The following is a 20395-nucleotide window of genomic DNA, read 5'->3' on the forward strand; positions in this document are numbered from 1 at the left end:
TAAATATTTTCTAACAATATAAGCAACTGAGTTATTTGTAGTTTGGGGGTCTTCTTGTTTTATTTATTGGTAACTTTGACTTGGAATAATATTCAGCATACACCTTCTGAAAGGTCACAGATTTCTTAAGAACGTCCCAGGAAATCAAGAAGATTTCATTTTGTCCACTGAGTGATCTCAAACAGTAAAAAAAATACGCAGTTTCTCCAAAGCTGATCCGCTCTCTAGCACTTAGAAAGAAGTAAGCACTCAGGCTCTTCAGTTCCAGTCAAGAAGCAAATCACAAAGAATGCAGCAAGCCCAAAACAAACACACATCCTAAGAGCTGAGTACACACACTGACTGCTCAACATACCTTGCAAGCACCCTAACAATTGTATTTTCTGGCGTTGGCAGAATACACAGCGATGTTTCTGCGTGACTGCTGTAACTTGCTCTGTAGCTCTGTGCCAAAACCAGAAACGTGGTAATGACATTGAATAGGTAATTAGTAACTATTAAAGCAGTATACAAACTAGGGCGTAGCCGAGGTGCGAGCATCTGTCTAAGCCACCTGGAGCGATTTGGCTTCCTAACAAAGCCCCAGAGATGGTGGTGTCTCTGTAAAAGTTTGTGTAAATCACTCGGACGGGCTATCAAAGGGTGAAACAAACCAGAATTTCATGTCAAATCCTATCACTCCAAAAATGCGAAGTAGGAGAACAATTTTATAGCTTTACTGCCCCTTAAAAAAACACTAACAAAGCCACACAAAATAGAACACCGCTGTGGATGGGGTTTCAAGAAAAATGGGCTTAGCACCTTCTTTTGGTATTTTTAATGTCAGGGACTTGAGGTACTCTGTAGACTTCTCCACTTTCAATTGAGACGGGAGGAGTGGGTAAAGTGGTATTTGTGTGTCCCCAAAACACACAAAGCTTTGCTTCCCTAGCCAGCAGCAGCCAGCCCGGCCCCAGAGCCATCAACTTTTTTTCACTCCTTGGTACCAGTAGCTGCTGCAGAAAGGGGAATTCCACTTTCTTCCTCCTCCTCAATAGCAGTGGAATTTTCTTTGCTTCTCCCCAGCTCAAAGAGGGAAGAGGCAGAGATGACAAACTTTTGTGAACGTAACTCAATGTTTATGTGATATTAGAAGGGATATTTGTCATGTTCCAAGAGGACTAGTAGAGGATTGGTAACTGATGAATTCATCACTGGTTAAGTCTCATAACAAACATTACCAGAAAATAAATTTCCAGAGCTTGTTCATACTGGAGAATCTTTCTGTGCTTGAAGTAAGTTTGGGAACATAATACTGCTCAAGGAATAATAACAAACCAAGATACATTCATTGTTTCAATCACATGAAGACAAACCCAGACAGCCCTCGGAGCCTGAACCTTCCCCCTTCCATAAAACTGGATGCCAATTACAGATCACAGAGCCTATCCTTGATCCACAGGCACATGACTGCACATCAGAATAAGATCAAGTAAACCAGCAAGTCAGGCCTTCCCAGTTGTAAGTAGGTCTCTGGATTCAAAGGATCCAAAAATAAAATCAAGCAGAGAGCTTTATGTGGACAGGGTACAAGGGCAGGAGGCAGGACTGTACCAAGCCTGGCAGGGAGGTTATGGGTTACAGAGCAAAGCTGTGGCACCAGCACAGAGAGGTCCCCAGCTTGCAGCTGTCACTGCAAAGAGAAACATCAAAAATGCTGATGCTGACTTATCACACGTATGGAAAGCTGAGGAGGTTGGAAGGGTATAACAATCTGAGCAGGCAAAACATTCAGAGGTTTATTCTGCGATGACTCATGAACAAACACTGGAGAACTCTCTGAAAGTCAGGACTCGTTACCCCATATAAACTTTTTAGCACTACTATTTCCTGCACAACAGATTTTAGAGTTTGTTTTGAACTCTTTACAGCCCAGAAGTTATTCTAAAATGTACCTGAACAATCACAGCTCTACTACAGATCAACTACTGGCTTCTCACAAACTGTTTAATTTTCCAGCCCACTTCTTATTTTAATATAGTGCAAGCAATTATTCCAAAGAGGATCTATCTATCCATGAACACTTAACACAGCCATATGTCTGTGCTTGCACCTGAGCTACCCCAGCCTGTAGCAGCAGGGAGGCCACTTCAATGGAGCAAAGGGAAATAGACCAACACAGTTACTAAGGGCTAGCTCTCAAACACCTCAGCACCCACAGAGATCTCAAATGCCTCCAGGTCTTCTCAAGGGCAGACAGCACTGAGAACATTGAGCAGACCTGAGGGATTGGATATATGTGCTAAAGATATCAAAAGTATCTGCTTAGCAACTCATACCCAGTTAAAGTAAAATTCTACTGCTTTTGGTTATTTCTAGCTGCCTTCTTGACCTACTAGCTACAGAAAAGGGCAAGAGCACAGCCAAACCGCCCCTACCTAAAGAGCTCTGCTGTGATGCTGTCTCTGCAATGTCCATATAAATCTGTGCTTCTGGCACAGCTAATGCTGTGTGGCCACTGCACAGACAGACATCAGGCCCGATTCCCACCCAGGCTGAAGGAGAAGTTCCCTCTGGCTGTCTACTTGCTTTCCATTGTGTATCTGCTGTAATTCTTGGGCCCAGCTGTGAGAGCAAGACAGGGGCTTTACCTGACCTCTGCTGGGGAGTCATAATGGCCCAGGGCTGGGAAGAACAGTAGAAATGGAGCTGTTGAGTTGTCTGGTTATTGCTTGCACTGAAGAGCCTTTGGTAAGAGCAGTGTTAAAGCCTGTGCAGTGTGAGGTGCCTGCTCTAGGCAGGAATTCCACTTCCTGTTCTCCCTCCTTGCTCCAGGTGTTCTTGCCCCTCTCTATCCTGTAATAGTCTATGCCAGAATCATCAAAGGCAGCTAACAAAGCTTTATTGCATGATAAAACCATGAACATGGTAGCACTGCCAAAACTATCTCTTACACTAGGTTTTCTGATAAAAAAGGTACATAATTAGTGGCAGTAAAATTATTGGCTGTAGAAAAGCAAATAAGGCAGGTCTTAGGTACTGGCAGGATTTTATACTGAAGAGAAACATCCTTCGCTATATCAGAACTTAAAACAAAGCAAAAATAGATGTAAAGATTTTTCAAATAAGTAAACAATATAAATCAACTCCTGATTTCCAAATAACAGTACCCCCTCATACAGATTATGTACTTACTAAATGTAAAACACAGAAAAGAGGCAGAACACTGTCAGTTTGACAACAAAGTTTCAGCAATGCTTAGAAGGAAATTGGTAGCTAAATCCATCTTGTATTCTACTCCTCATAGGTATGTCCAAGTCCATCAGAACAAACTGATGGCTTCTGAAGATCAGTCTGCATGAGGTACTACAATGCTGGATAACCATTTAAGTTGCTTGTGGCTCCAATTATAAAATGTTAGTTAGCTGTAATGGTTGGAGAGAATTTTACAGAAATATCTTTAACAGAATGTCAGGGAAAATGGACTCTCAGAATACTAACAATTTCCAGTTCACTGTGTCTTAAGAAAGTTCCTTCTCTGGTCCAGCTGAGAGAAAAACAGGCAGCGCACCCCAGGTTTGGGTGTGCAGGAAGGTGAAGGGATAGTCTGTGCTAGGGAAGCCAGCACATTGCTTTTATTCTGTGCCAAATCCTCAAGGGCTTCTTTAAAATTCACCAACACACAAAAAGCTGCAAAAAGCAGAGGGACATGAGTTCACAGCAAAAAGCCCCTCTCTCTGCTATCCCCACAGAGTCTTCTCTCTCTGCCAAATACATTATCACCCAAGATAACCACACGGCATTAAGTGCACCACAACACCTCAGCAAGAAGCAAGGTGTGTGTTTGCTTCACAGACAGCTCCTCTGGCACATTTCATTAGGGTTGTGGAGCTCGAGCTACAAAGAGATATCATCAGTGCCAGGTGAAGAATCTCAAAGCCTTGAACTGCAGTCTAAATACCAACTGCTCTAAAGCAGTTCTCTGCTCTCTGCAGGTTTCTGTGGGAAAGCAGTGCTGTTTGAGGGAAGGGGCTGTTAGAAATTGCTGTTGGAGAGCCCACACGGAAGGCAGTGACCTTTGTTTCACTCTCTTCTAACACAGAGCTCAGCAATATTGACTGACCATAAAAGCAGGCAGAGTCACAGTCAACATTGCTGTCAACGATGATAGGAACTAAATGATAAGCAGGAATATCGTCAAGATCCCCTTTCCCTTATAAGTGAGGCTCACTTCAGGTTGAAGTTTTGAAGATGCAATTGAATTTTTCTACAAGGGCATTAATTGTTTTAGTTCATAGGCAGCTTTTCATCACAGCAGTTTTTACACAGACATACAGCTTTTTTTTCCCCCCACCAGAGGATGACAAAGCAGTACAAAATTATTCAGATTACACACTGTAAGAAGTCAGTAGGCCAGACAGCTTAAGCCAATTTCCCAGCACTGCACAAAACAGCAGCAGTCAGGATCAGACCATGAGTCCTATTTCTGTTTCCTGCCCCATCTGCAAGGTTTGCTGCCTACAATATTAATAAGAAATGCCAGTTACAAAGCACATTATCATCTTTGGCAGATGGCAGATGTACAGGGATCCTTCTCTAACCAGCTGTGATGCAAACAGTAGGTCTATCTGAAACATCTTCAGTGTTGCTTCAAATGGGCATTATATTTCCTCAACAGTCCATAAAGGTTTGGGAAAACATGCTTTTTGAGCACCATGGCAGGTATAAAATGCAATGTGTCAGTAGTCTGTTGCTGTGTAAGACTTAGGGGCATTTTCCAAAGTCAGGGTAGCTGGGATCCCATATGGCACAGCCTTTGTAAGACACAAAAGCTTCTGCCAAAACACCCTGATCTAATGAACCGCCAGCAGATAAGCTCCAGCACCTATTACAAACCTGTGAGAAAAATAAACTGTGATCCTGTTTTCCCTAATTGCCTTTAGTCCTTGAAGTGAACTAGAAAAAGAAATCCATGCCAATTCAGCTAATAGTCAGAAAGTCTCCTCACACATTAAGACTGTAATATCAGTTTTTATGTTATTTCCCATGTTGCAGAGCCATGACGCATGGAAAACAAATGGTTTAGCACACACAGAGGATAACATGCTTAGACAGTGACAAGTAACATCAAAAAGAAGCAGCCTCTCCTTCTTTTCATGTGGCTCTGAGTAAAGCCCAGCAGATTTTCCCTCTTCTTCAACAGCAAAGTGTCTCCTTGCTTGCTGCTGCCCACACACTTAAGGAGTGGAATTAGCAGGACTGAAGGGATCCAGGAGACTTAAGGCCCCTGATGGCTTTGACTCACACAGTGGGGACACCAAAATTCCATCTGCCAGGGAATACCTGCACCCTGCTCTGCCTTTATCCCGCCCTCTCCTTCTGTGAGGTTCTTCCCACCCCTACTCGTTTTCTGTCAGGCAGATTTTCAAATGGCAAAATTGTCATGCCTAATTAAACTAATAAGACTAAAATGGAAATGCAGTCAGAGAAGCGTTTCTGTGGAAGTAGTGCACTCCTACCATAAACTTCTGCTCTCTGTGCATTTAGTCTCATCTATTTACCTGGCTGCTTTGTCTCGTGTATCATTAACAGAACTGTTAATTAGTGCCCCAGGTCTGCAAGCAGTGTGAAGCAATTTTTGTGACTGGTACCTCCATCCTGTCTGATGTGTCTTTACTGCTGAAGGCTGCCCAACCTTGACTCCAGGTAACCAGAGCAAGTTTGCAGAGCTGGTAGATAAAGAACTTTTATGTGAAAATTGTAATCTGAAAGCAACACCCTGCATTGACAGAGGGCCTTTTAAAAAGTCACTTTTCTAAAATGGAATCTAGCCTACCACCACACATATTCAAAATGAAAAGGAATGGTTCAGCGGGAACTTCTCCTAGAACGAGACCATGGATCACAGGAGTACTGAAAGAAGTTTATGGACACAAGTAAGCCACAACTTATCAGCTGTCTGCTGTTTCTACTGCATGGGCGACATAAAAACAATTACACCCAAGAGCACAAATTGAGGGGTTTTTTTGCAGGTGTTCATGAAAATATTTTATTTGCTACCTCTTCTGGAGTATTTCAAACAGAATGTAAACTTACGACCAGAATTACAAATTTTGCCTCTAGATTTCGAGGGTACCCACGGCAGTTTTACTGATTACATGTGCTTTTTCAGAATGTCAAGAATGCATAGCAACACCTATCCTGCAATCTATTCATATCTCCCTGAAAAGATAATTGATTCATGTCTTGGAAAACATTTACAGACTGTAAACTATATGACAGCTGGAAGTTATTAAACACCAGAGCAGATGTGTCCTTCTCAAAGATGTATGACTGCAAATCAGATCTCTCTTGCTTTCCTGTGTCTAACACAGAGCTGAAAAGTGCTTGTGGAGTAAAACACAGCATACAACAGCTCCTATACACACCAGCAGATGACTTATTGTTGACTGAAATGAAACACAATCCAGGTCATACTGATATGCCATGAACCACTCAAATACAGTGTTTCATTTTGGCTTCAAATTTCTCACCTGCCAACTCAATAATTTAAGATGAAGCATAAGTCAATGTGGTCAGTGAAATAAGGAAAGAAATGAGGCAGTTGGGTATGGCATATTGACCAGAACCTATTTAGATGGGGGAGAAATAAGGGAGATTGGTTGGCAATGGATGAGGAGCCAGTAGCAAGAATGTGTTCTTGATGATAGGAAGACAGATGGACAGATGAAACGTGGGTAATTATTGCAGGTTCCAGGATTGAATCATAAAAGATGACCACAATTAAGTACTTAAGGGTAGGACAACAGTACCAATTGCAGGCAAGTTCCACAAACAATTTCAAATTAATACAAATTGAGGCATTTCCTCCAAGCAATATGTACATTCATAAACAGGCATGTGTCTACATAGCTTCTTTGCTTCTCTACAGCTACAAAGAGCAGCATAGTTCAAAAATTCACCTTTCTGGCATGCAAAAAGTTTGTGTTTCAACATGTAGGATTCCAACTTTCAGAAAACAAATTTATGATTAATCTGAAAATACATGCACTAGACATAATATCTATATTAAATCAACTATGCTTATATTGAAAAGCTTTATGTTTAAAATTTAATTAAAATGCTGATTTGTAAGGGATTTCCCCTAAATTAGTCAATAGGAATGAAAAACATCCAGAGTAGTAGTTCCTGTTCACTTAGACTTCTGGTATCATAGCACAGAATGGGGATGGCTACTCACTACATCAAACTTAAGTTTTTCCTCATAATTTACTGCCTAACATACCTTGGACTTAATGCTTTTCTTTTCTATGCCTACGTGTATTTCACAGAGGCTTTTACCTAAATTACCAAATGGTCCAGGCTCATTTACTATTTGTATATTTGTCATTTTGTTTACAACAATGCAGGAGACCAGGATGACTCTTCCTCGGTGATTAGAACGGAGCAGAATATGTTGAGACTGGACAGCACATTACACACAGGTACAATAGGCACACCAGCAAGCTGACTAATAAACAAGGAGGTTTAAAGATATAAGCAGTCAGAAATGTTTCTAGTGCTTTCTCAGCTTCAAAATACGTCCTGTCTGAAGATGTCACATTTCCAGTTGTCCTTGCTCCGTGCAGGAAGGCCAGCCAGGCCCGGGGGGTGACAGCACAGCAGGCAGGGCAGTGGCCTCGCCAACACTGTCCCCACTGCTCAAACAGGGACAGCAAAGCAGGGCCAGCAGTGGGGACAGAGTTGGGCAAGAGTCCAGCTTGCCTGACAAGGTTGTAGCAGTGAGGCAGGTGCCAAGCCAGGAATCCAAAGCCCTGGTTTAAATGCAGCTCCTGAGCCAGCAGGCAGAGGTGTGAGGCTGGAGGCTACAGGTGAGGCTTCTCACAGCTCTGTCTCACAACGTGAGTGTTTCACAGCGGTCTAACTAAGAGTTATGTGGCAGTGCCACACCAGAGCTGACCTCAAACACAGGCATCTGAATGCCTGGCATGGCAAGAAGTGGCTGCAGAGGAGTTGTATATCTAGTTCAGGTAACTCTCTGTGAGATGAACAGCACTTTGGGGGACAGAAACAGAAGAGAAGAAAATTTAAGATCCGCTATGATTTGTTTTCCTTCTGTTATAGATACTCAAAAAAACTCCCGCCAAAATATAACCACTAACCTAGATTTCATTTACCCAAATATAAAACTAATCCAATTCTATCCCTTTAGCCCTGCACTCTACTCTGAGAGCTTCTCTCTTTCTTTGCACTCATTTTTCCTCCCTCCCCAACTTCTTTCAGCTTATGAAGTCTCTGTTTTTGCCATGAAATGTAAGAGTGGCAGAAAAAAAATAGAAAAAAGAGAACATTTCAGTTTAGTTCTGTAATGTCAGAAATTTTCTTCAAAAAGCCTGCACATGGCACTCAGTGCCATGGTGTGGTTGACACGCCGGTGATGGGTCATAGGTTGGCCTCGATGACTTCACAGGTCTTTGCCAACCTCATTGATCCTGTGGTTCTCTGATTTTGTGATTCTGCAACACAATCAAGAACAATGCCCCATCTCTGTACATAAAGAGCATGCAGAGAGTTTGTACCATGTGTGCCCCCAACAGAAGAATTTTCTCACTTTGCTAACGCCAACTTCAGTGATAGCCAGGAAATAATGTTGTTTGAAATGGAATTAAGATGCACATAACATTCATAAAAGGATTTTCCTGCTGATTCTTTGGCATGATAGAAACTTTTTCCCAAATCAGACTTGTAAACCCAGTGTCTTCCTGTAGAATCAATAACTTCTAAAATGGCTGCATCTCTTAACATATTTATCGTTAGGGTATAAAAACCTTGCCTCCTTGCAATGCTATAGCATGCAAAACTGAGAATCAAATTATATTCTCATTTCTCTTCAAATACCTCACCTTGGCAGAAGTAAGTTGAACAGACATGGAATGTTAAACAGTGAATTAACCTGTAATTCCAGAAAAAGTGCTAGAGTAAAATTACATGTGCATTTGAGAAAAATAACATAAAATATCATTTTAAAAAAAGGAAAATAAACTGAAAATTATTCTTTCTGTTAAAGATTTCAGTTGTTAAAATATATATTAGGAATTTAATGGAAAATCTTCATAATAGGACAAATGAAAAAACTAATAATAAAAAAAATAAATATGCAGAATTATGAGGCCAAGAAAAAAACATGTGAGTGTTTAAAATAATAAATAAGAGAGAATAATAAAGAGAGAAGAGGTAAAAAGTATCAGAAGTTTGATGTTTTTGAATATATTTACCCCATCTTGATTTACATTGAGAGAAATTAGCATATTTTATTTATTTAAAATATATTTCAAAAGATCGACAGAAAGAAAGAGATAACATTTTTCCTTAAGTTCTCTCCAAGGTAGTAATTAGTTACAATTACTAATTGTAACTAATTGCAGAACTAAATGTAACTAAATGCAGAAAGTTAGTCACAAAATTAACCTAAACTAAAATTGTGATGGGAGCTTTTCTTAAATGTTTGCCCTATTTTACCAAGCATCATTTCTGTGCTTGAAGTACTTCTTTCCAGTTTTAAAATTAGATCCAGCCCCTCCTACTACAAGCTTGCTATAGGAGTTCCAGTTGAAATAAACAATTATTAAATCAAATGAGCTTTAAAACTCTGGGAGTATGAAGAAAGAACACTTTCACTACCTGTAAATACCTTACATCGCAAAAAAAGGTTTCAAGGAAGGTATTAATGTGCTTTAGTCTAAATAAGGTACAGTGCACTTTTATGTGCTGTAATACAATCACACATTTGGCAGCTACTGCATGAGGTTTTTATTCCCAGTCTAATTCAGCTCTCAGGTGCTCAGGAAGGCAGGAGAGCAAACAGTACTCTTAGTAAATATTTTAATATTACAAGTACGTCACATGTGCTTGCAGGACACTTGGAATTACTTTGGAGCCCAAAGGATAAGGCATCAGGGGTTGAGAGACACAGAAACATTGGAGCTTTACTCTTTCTCTAAACGTCTTAGGTGACAAATGTTCATAAAGATGATGGAATCTATATTCTTATCTTCTATTCCCCTTCCCAAAACAATTATGTTTTCTTTATATACAGTCCTAAAACACTTTTTCTCCCAAAGGACAAAATTTTCTGCTGGCTTCTGTTTAACTCTTACTTCATCCAATACTTACTCTTAATATCCACTGCATAAAGTGCATTTGTACCATTACATGTGTTGAGCACAGTAGCTTTACATATATTCAAAGAATAGATTAAAAACTTACTGAGCTTTATAACAGGGCTTTTTAAAAAAAGCAGATTATACAGAAAGCCTCTCACCAGGGAACCCAGAAGAGACCCTGTGGTGTTTCCACACCCAGTCAATTTAAGGATTACTACTATTAAAAAACAAGTCTTTCTTTGGGACTATAGGTTTAAGCGCATTATCTGAAATTGGTAGGGATCATCTTTGCTTGTAAAATGCCAGTAGGCCTACTGACAGCAAATTTTGAGCCAGGCATCTTGGAGACCAGCACAAAAAGTCCGAGCAGCTTCTAAAATAAGACAAAACAGATTTTAGACCAGCTTCTACTAGCACAGAAATGCAATTCCTGTATTTTGAGTTTTCTTTCGATAGGATCATTTTCCAGCAAACCCCTTCCATTTTCTCTTCAATGACTAAGAACTTGTGTCCAAATTGGAAAATAGATCTCATTTGCTGTGTGTAAGGCAATTGTTCCTAAAAAAACCCCCATTTATTTGGCTATCAAAACTGTGTGTGCACCACACAAAATATATTTATTTTTGCAGCTTTGATTTTACATAGGTCCAATACTGACACGAATTAAATGCCAGCAAGGTGTCCACTGTTTTTATATTATAGAATGTTGTGTGTGCTTTGCTAGCTAGAGGCCAATGGGTTAATAAAAATCAATCAGGCATGTTCAGAACAGAACAAATAATGTGTGTATTACATGGTGTGATTTAAGGCCTGCATGGCTGTTATCATGGCTGAGGACTGGGAAAAGGCAGAAAATAGGTGAATACATTAGGACAGACTGTTAGACAGAAAACATGTAATAGATAAATAGCAGAGATACATGCATACACACACTTCAGGCCCAGCCTCTGCCCTTAGTGACGTTAACCCAGCCCACAATAACACTTTTGGATTCATTGTGGCTCATAGACTGGCCAACCACAAACCAGAATTGCTATGGAAGATGGTGCAATTTCTGTCTACAGCCACCTCTGGATTAAGTACTGTTTTAAGGCTCTCACAAACTTAATTGACTTAAGCAGTATTGCAAAAGGTAACAAATATGGTTGGCATTTGGCCTCTAACTGTCTACCATTCATTATTTCCTCACAAAGGTCAGAACTGAGGCTTTATACCTAAAAACAGCTGCAAGCAACACATTTTTGGGGGTGGGAAAGCTTCAGAGACAGGTTCTACAGCTTTATCTGAATGAATGAGTCCTGCACTGCCTCTTGATTTCATCAACTTGAGTGGAGACACTCAGCAATAGGGTTGTCCTAAAGATACTCCCTTTATATCAAGAAGGTAAGAGGAAAGTGAAACAAAACATACAAAAATAGATACACTTCGGGCAAAGAAATCAAGGTTCAAGCATTATTCATGGACATACCTCTCTCTCTGTTAAATGTGGTTCAGTAGCTGACAGGATCAAAAGTAGCTGTGATCTGGATGTGCCTGCATTTTGAGAAGAAAAGAAAAAAAAAGAGCAGATGGATGAAACAAAGTATTTAAGCAGCTTACTTTACAATAATACTAAATTTTTTCACTTGATGAGCAAATAGTGGATTAGTTATGAGTCCTGCCGTGGCAGGTGGCACCTACAGTCTTGACTGGCACAGAAAACATATTTAACTATACCTGAAAAGGTTAGATAAAATAAAGAAGTCAATTACAAAGGCTGGGACATACTTAGAGCCACCTTTGAAATAATATAACTACAGAAGTTTAAAAAGAAGAGGAAAAAAATGGGATGCATGTAGGCTTAATTAATATCATTAAAAATTAGAATGATTTGCTCAGAAAGGTATTGATTTTATATACAGAGGTGAAGTATCTCAATGTTTCTTATCATGCATAAGTTCCTTGTAGAATATATTTTGTCAGCCTTTATCCCCATAGCAGGGTCCTTCTACTTGTGCTTTTGAAGTCCTTTTATCTTGATTACAGAATACAGAATCACACAGCAAGCTCTTTGCTCCAGAAATACACAATGTTAATGTAAGCTAAAGCAGTTAAAGTTCTTTAGTAAAGCTCACTGAAGAGAAGGGGATATAAGACAAGAGGTGGGATTTAAAATTCTTCCATGACATACATACTCCTAATACCTTTAATTTTCCTGATCAGCTTCAGACAGAGAACATCTGAATAACATTCAGGAGAGTTACTGGTCCTGATCATGCTGAACACAGCTGCTCACACAAAATACACAGGATCAAAGATTTCTGTGATGAGAAAGTCTCATACTTTTAGAAATGGGGCAATTTTGGAACCTTTTCATCTACAAATTGAAGAGCTATTTACATGACTTATCAATCTGCAGGGGCAAAGCTCAGCACTTTAGAAAGCACTACAATACCACATTTTTACCTTCACCTAACCCAGGCTGAGCTCTAAACCAATGTCTTTGGTTTTGTCAGCAGCCTCATCAGTGCAGCCACAGTAACAGAGTGGGCCACGAGCAGATCCTGTGATTCCAGGCCGTCTGAAGCCCTCTAATCACCACTCAACCTTGTTCCTAATTAATTCTCTCTGTACTTATACATTTACAACCTGTTTTTCTTGGTTAAGGATTTGTTACAAGAATCTGAACACTTACCTGAAAAAAATGAATTAAATAAACCGTATCTACCTCTGTTTGTACAAAATTAATTCAGCAGGTTTTCAGTAGAAAACACTCTCCAATTAAGCAATGCAAGAGCTACCTCTGCTCCATCACACGAAACCTTATGCTATGCACACTAATATAATCTCTGGGACAAAATGGTTTAGTGCTTATGGTCACTTTTGGCTGCTAGAAAAAAGGTAATTTCTTACCTCAGGGTAAGAAATACACCTCCCCAACTCCAGGCATTTTCAGAAACAAGGGGGAATGCAATGTCACTATCTAGAAAGAAAGAATGTGTTTATACCTTTACGCTAAACTGACCTACAAGCATTGTTTCCACTGCTTTTATCCAGTTTGCTCATGTTCCTGGCAAAAATGCAATCTAAAATGATTTCTAACTTCTCTACTCCACCCCCTGCAAAGTATCCACTTTATCTGAAAAATTAACTTATCATTAGATCTGTGGCAAATTCCCTCACAGATGGTCTTTCTTTATCTTTTCAATGCCTTAATTGGATTTTTATTTTGTGGTGATCAAGCTTAATAAGGTCCATTTCACAAGACGTCCTCCTTACAGGTATCCCATTGTCTAGAAATTTTGCTCTGAATTCCAAATATTCTTTCAGGAATGTTTCTTTAAATATGCTAAATTTGTATCCAAACACTTTCTAATGCAGTTTTGCATGCTCTCAGAATCCAATAAAAACTTTGCAGATTATTAACAGACCGCATTTCTTAGTAATTAAACACATGGGAATGTTTATAGACAGCCTTTATCCCACCATTTTTATTGCCATGTTTTCCTTAATTTCTGCTTTCCATACTAACTCTTCATCCAATACTTATCTGCATATTTAAATTTCCAATTAATTTTTCTCTAGGCTTTTTCACAATTACAAGTTATCAGAAAACACTGGCATACAGTAGTTATACACTTGAAAATTAAATGCATCAAAATTTGCTCTGCCATACTAGTGATTAACCAAAATCAGTTTCTATGATTATTTCATCCAGATTAAACAGAAATCTCAACTAAATTGCTTAAGAGAAGTTCAATGCAATTCCCTCTTCAAAATTAAATCAGAAGGGAAAGTTTAAGTTTATGCATCTGGGAAATAATTTCCTGAATCATGCAGTCATTGGTTAGAAAAAGAAATACATACTTAGGAATCACAGAATCACAGGATGGGTAAGGTTGGAAGCAATCACTGTGGGGCATCTGGTCCAATCTCCCTGGTCCTGCAGGATGAAAACTAAAACAATCTAGGAAGTTGCCATCACCCTATTTGGGAAATTTACTTCTATACATTGCTGTTTTGTGGTAGTACATGTGCTTCTAACAAAAATACTGTTGTTTTCTGTAATAATGTAATCTCCTTCATGATCCCTAGGACACCATGGCTTCCTTCTCCCAGCTTGCAATGAAGATAGTAAGAAATCTTCCACAGCAATCTGGGGCTACAAACTACTCCTTCCAGAAGCCTCCCACATTATCCCTTCCAAAGCTGTGTAACATACCAAATTCTAATAGGATTAACTTGGTATCAACTGTAACATGAACTAATGAACATCTAATGAAGTAGCCCAAAGCCCCTGTGATACATAAGAAGATAATTAGGTAAGTTTCCCTTCCACTTGCTCATCACCCAAATATTTTGCCTCTTACAAAATTGTGGGATTTCACAGGCAAGCAGAAACTGAGGAGAGGGAGCTAGAAATAAAGGAAATCTGCAAATTATATAGAAACTGTAGAAGCTGCTTATACTTCCTTGAAAATACTAATATTTGCCTATTTTAATCATTGGACACTTCCAGATCCTTGAAAATATAAACCCAATTCTCTTTCTCAGGTGAGATTTATGCCAGAATCCTCAAAAGGGCTTCAGTATTGTTCCATTCAATGCTGCAATGCCTAGTTGTAAGTGTCCTGCAATGTAATGGAAATCAGCACTTGGAGACAGAGGAAATTGCATTAGATGGACTGATATGGATGGGACATTCAGCTGCAGCACTCTCCTGGTAAGTTTTAGCACACATTACTGCAATGGATGAGTTTCACTTAAGCCATAGGACTACGGTGTATTTAACAAGAGCCGCGTGACTTTAGTGCTGGTTGAATTCAGTGCCCTTTGGTAGTAGCCAAGAATTTCTTTGGGAAGTGTTGTGTCAGGTTAGCACTGTTATTATCTAGTCAAACTGCAGCACAGTTTAGAGGTTCCAATTAAGAAGGAATGAAAGGACAATGAAATAGCACTCGGGATTTTCAGTTAATACTCCATGTTAAATACCACAGGGGGAAATGTAAAGCTGCTTGCTGGAGACACTTGAAAGGGCCATAAAGATTGGCACTGCAGATGCCATATAGTCAGCAGTGCAAGCAAATAGGAGATGGTAAGGTGCGGTCTAGAATGTTAAAGAAAATAATCCACAGTACAAGAGAGAGAACAATGGAACACCAGCATAACAAGATGAAAAATATTTTCAAAGATACATATGTTGCAAGCCAGTATTTGTTGAGACTAGAAGGAAGATGACTGGAGCTGTCAAGACATGAAATGATAAGGGCCTGAGTGAGAGTTCTGGTCATGTGAAGGGAAAACAAAGGCTGAATCAGACTGAGATTGAGCAGGAAGGAGCAAATGTACCATGTTAGCAACAGCAGAAAGAGAAAGAAAAATGAAAAGGCAGTGAAGTCTAGTGTGGAATAACGTGTATGGACACGTATGTACTGCCCTGATACCATGGCATTTGAGGTAACAACATTTTAGATCGAGTTCTCATTGGACTGGTAGTTTCATTTTCCTAAGCAGATACCCTTGGCAAAGCCAGGCTGAGAAGACAAATGAGGTGCTGGAAGGAGGCCGTGCAGCTGGTGCTGCAGGCACAAGATATCTCCTCAAGTGTTGTGAGGTGGGTTATTTTTTCTTCAGCAAATAATTTCATATTTTATGCAACTAAACAAAATTTAATACTTTTATTAAAAAAATATTAGTAGAAGACAATTAGCCTGCATTTAATTTTCAAAAGTCTATCTTCTTTTCTGACTAGAAAGCTGTGTGCAGTTCAAAATAGTACTTTAATTCTTGACCCACTCTTTCATGATTCAGCGTTATCCCACTGATCAACTGTTTCATAACAATATGTTAAAACTTGGAGGAATGAAAACCTTAATGTTAAAAAACACTCACTCCAAAGGCTGTCTGGTCATTAAAGACTATTCTTCTGAAAGGAGAGGTCTTTGGCATTTTTCATTAAAAAAACCCCAAACATAAAATCAGTTCAGGGTCATTTGTAAAATCTGACTGAGGCTGAATGCATTAGGATCAACTTTTCCCCAGATGCTCCTGCATCAAGAAATGTGAAGGTACATCCATGTTTTCTTCGCATCTTTACTGATGATGACCCTAAACTCAAGTTTTGAGATGACTTTCAGATATAACATCTTTACAGAATCTGTGCAAGGATTATATTGACTAATGTGACAACGTGCTGGTCTTTGAAAGATTGGCGGGATAACTTTGGCAACCATGAAGCTTGTTGTTAATGAGAAATTAGAGGTTGTGAAATTTTAAAAGGGATGGTGAGCCCCAAACTGTTATTCATCAGCTACACCAGCTGGACAGGCAGTGGTGAGATAAATTTTTTAAGCAAAAAGCAAGCTGCAGCACATTCTGAGTCAAGAATTCATGGAGCGGTTGCACAATTCAGTTATACAGTATACAGTCAAGAGAAAATAAAATCAGAAGAAAGAAATACATAAATCCACCCCAGCAGAAACTGACTGGCTCTTTAATTGTCTTATGTTTAAATGTTTTCTTACTGAAATTAATAGCTTCATACTCTCCACTTGTAAAAATATAATGCACAGAAGTGACAGGAAAAAGGCATGTCTTAAACTAGCCAGGATTATTCTACACAAATGTAACTAATAAAAAAAAAAAAAAAAACCAAAAAACCTGAGTTTTGTTCATTGCTCAAAATTTTGAACAAAAATAAAATGAAAATTTCAACCTGCCAAACACTATGACAGTGGGAAGTTAGAAGTCACAGCATAAAATAGAGCTAGTGGCAGTAGCTGCCACCACTAAGACACTTTGGTGTTTTCCTAGCGGGCTAAGCTATTTTTTTTCATTATGAAACACAATAGAATTGACATCACGTTGAACACACAAAACCCCCAGCACTTCCATCGAATCACTGACGGACAGGCTTCCAAGGACTGCAACGTTTTCCAGCAGCCTCCTCGTACTGACAGGAACAAGTGTGTAAACCGAGGAGCGGGTCTGATACAATTCAGATACACTGTATGAGAACAGGCCTTTAATTTAATCTGCAGACAATTACTGGCAAAGCTGCTTTTGTGCGTTGGGTTTAATTCCTGGGCTGTGAAGTCATGAAATGGTGCTCAGCAGAGCAGAAAGGTGAACACCATCCTGTTAAGTGAAAGCAAAGAGGCCATTTTACGGACGGCTCCATAAGCTGGCTAAAGCAGAGCCTGTGTCCCGAACAAAGGACACTGATTCCCAGCCACATTCCCTCCCAAACAACCCCAATCGCCAGCTGAAAAGTAACTTCACACAAACAATGGTTAAGCCTCTGACTTGTGGCTTGAAGCAATTTCTTTGTCAGACTTTGTCTGTGGACATAATTAATTGTTTGCCAGGGAATTTCTTGGCACAGTCCATAGCCTAACATTTTTAAAACCAGAATGGATTTCTACTCATTGGGAAAGGGGGTCTAAAATACTTTATTGTCAGAAGCCATTAATGTAAGGATATAATTAATTGGAGAGAAAGTGCTCCTTGAAGGTATCGGGAACCAACTGGGTATGTGCCATTTCTGGGATGCTCACCAAGGGTTTCTATAAAGACAGAAAGAGGAAGTAGAAATGTTAGCTATTTACTTGTACATTACACACCATTTATCAAGGTTGCTCTAAGCCCTAGATTTGCATAATGATGTGTGGCACTGGGCCATGCCTGGTACCTGGAAAACCTTGGTGACTTTCCTTAGCTTGCAGAAACAGGAAAAGGGGCCCCTTGATTGCAGCGAGTATGTCTGGATCTGAGGCACACGTCGAGCAGTTCTTTTTTATTTTGGGCTTGTGCAGGTATAACCTGAGAACGTGGCAAAACATATGGCAGAAATTTCAGGGACATTTGTGGCTGAAATTTGGAGCAGGGCAGAGGGGAGTTTTGGAGTTTTGCCCCAGGGGATGCTGCTGCAGTCCCTGTGCTGGTCTCAGGGGCAGGATGCAGATCTGTGCTGCTGTCAGGGCTGTGACTGTTCACCTGCCGACACAAACTTCCCAGAGCAGTCACCTGAAAACCCACCGGTTCTTGTGGAATAAGAGCGCACCAGAAACTCCAGACTAGCAGCAGAGCCTGCACTTGTCTTTAGGATCTCGTCCTTGGTAATCACACCTGCAAACGACTGTGAAACTGAAGATACTGCCCAGGTGGTCTGCTGGGTAAATGGGACACAGAACCACAGAATCACAGAGTCACAGAATCACAGAATCACAGAGTCACAGAGTCACAGAGTCACAGAATGCATTGAGTTGGAAGAGACATTTAAGGGCCCATGGGCACGGACACTTCCCACCATCCCAAGTTTCTCCAAGCCCCATCCAACTGGCCTTGAACACTTCCAGGGATGGGGCAGCCACAGCTCCTCTGGAGAAACTCTTCCAGGGCCTCACCACTCTCACAGGGAAGAACTTCTTCCTAATGTCTCATCTAAACCTACTCTCTTTCAGTTTAAAGCCATTCCCCCATGTCCTGTCACCACAGTTCCTGATACCTACGTGTGGTGCCAGCTATACCCATTGACAGTATATTAGTAGCTGATAAATATATTCAAATGAAGAGAGAAAAAAATTGAAAATACAGAAAATAATAAAACCAGGAACATAAGATATGAACAGATTTCAAGCACAAGACATCGAGATAATTATTATGGCAAAACATAAATAATTTTATTATGACTCATATTTTTAACTTTCTGTAAAAAAAAAAAAGCTGGAGAATTACCCTTTTAGCTAAATGTTTTAAAATAATTCCATATGATTATTTTTCAGTAAATGTTACTAATCAGGAACGTGTGTGCCGATATTCAAGGTCTGCATCTGGCAGTAAAATCAGATGTAAAGGCTGACTACGAAACTCCTGATTTCACAAATCCACTGAAGAAGTTGCTTTCTGCATTTCTCGAGATAAAATCAAAAAAATTGTACATGCAAGCATAGAGCCTTCAACACAACACAGTTGCATACAGAATGCTTACATTCACTAAGCATTAAAAGCAATTTAATACTTCCCTCCAATCACTAGACCAGACAGAACTGAACATTCCCAAAGAGTTAAAAAAAATCACGTTATTCTGATAATGACAGATACAATTTTTAAAGATCAAATACAAAAATTACAATGTAAATCACACTTAATCAACTTTTAAAATAAAAATCATCAAAAAGCAAAAGCAAGGTCGTTAATTTTTAAATCGTATTTGAATAAGTAAAACCAGAGACAAGGCAACATCTTCAGCAGTTTGGAATCCAGCATCCATAAAATACACAATCCATACTTATAGCAATGATTACATTTGGCTTTTATTAAAGTAAGTAATACTTGGTATAAAAATGCTAGAGAATCCAGATGAAAAATTTATTATAAAAATTTAATGGAATTATTTAGGTTTGTAAAAGCATCAAACTCAGAAAAGCTGTTTACTGTTCATAGCATAAATGTTTTATATATTATGTAGTGCACATACTATATAATTGAGTTTCAGTTTTTATTTTATTCATAGCCTTTAAAAATACACTTAAACATTACAGTAAATATGAGCTGTATGATTCATTGAGAATCATCTAAATAACTAAAAAACATTGCATAACTATTTCTAAGATTTGGCCATCCCCAATCAGATGACAACACAATTTGGTTCTATTGTTTTACCCTTAGTTTGAATGCCTGTACTTTCAAAGACAAAGAATTGACTCAAGGAAGTTACCCCAAAATACAGAGAAGAACAACTTGAAGGCAGTTATATGAAACTATTAATTCTTCAAATATTGGTACATAGGATTTTCAGAACAAATTGAGTGACTTGGAGCAAAAATCTCCACAATTACTGAGGTAAGTTAGATTTGAAAGGTAGAAACTTTCTATACTATTTCATACGACTCCACAATATTATTTCATGCAGCTTAGATGGGAAGTTAAATTCTAACCTTCTGTCTCTGTGTAAAACATAAAGATCACATTTTATTCCAGTTTATCAGTCTCAAAATGGACTCTACCATCGAGACAGTGAAGCTGGAAAAGTTTCTAAGTGCTACCATTTTTCCCTAGTAAAGACAGTGTAAAATTATTCAGCAGTGGAGAAATTAATGTACAATGCTCCAGTACCAATTCCAGATAGATTTCAGCATTCCTGCTCAGTGCTTGAGTACAAAAGTAACTCCCCAGTGTTCAGGCGGGCAGAGGCCAAAATAAGACATACTGCTGGTAAACAGCTAGCATAAATATTAATCACAGAAACAACAAGATTAAAACCAAAAAGATTT

At 39.2% G+C, this 20395-nt stretch overlaps 1 long non-coding RNA gene across 2 annotated transcripts in view; it reads right to left on the reverse strand.

The window, feature by feature from the left end:
* Positions 1–20395, reverse strand: part of LOC121668139 — a 53870-nt gene that overhangs the window by 22898 nt on the left and 10577 nt on the right. Inside the window, exons 3-4 of one of the 2 annotated variants that reach the window (XR_006017266.1) lie at positions 17812–17942; positions 17554–17686 (exon numbers count right to left, since the gene is read on the reverse strand). This is a non-coding gene — a long non-coding RNA (uncharacterized LOC121668139). Of the gene's footprint in view, positions 1–11610; positions 11676–17553; positions 17687–17811; positions 17943–20395 lie in introns of those variants that run through there. The other variant, XR_006017265.1, reaches the window with a different exon arrangement.

The sequence above is a fragment of the Corvus kubaryi genome, unplaced genomic scaffold (genome assembly GCF_017639235.1).
Source record: "Corvus kubaryi isolate FWS band 111438036 unplaced genomic scaffold, C.kubaryi_AGA036_p1.0 37384, whole genome shotgun sequence".
NCBI classification, from domain to species: Eukaryota; Metazoa; Chordata; class Aves; order Passeriformes; family Corvidae; genus Corvus; species Corvus kubaryi.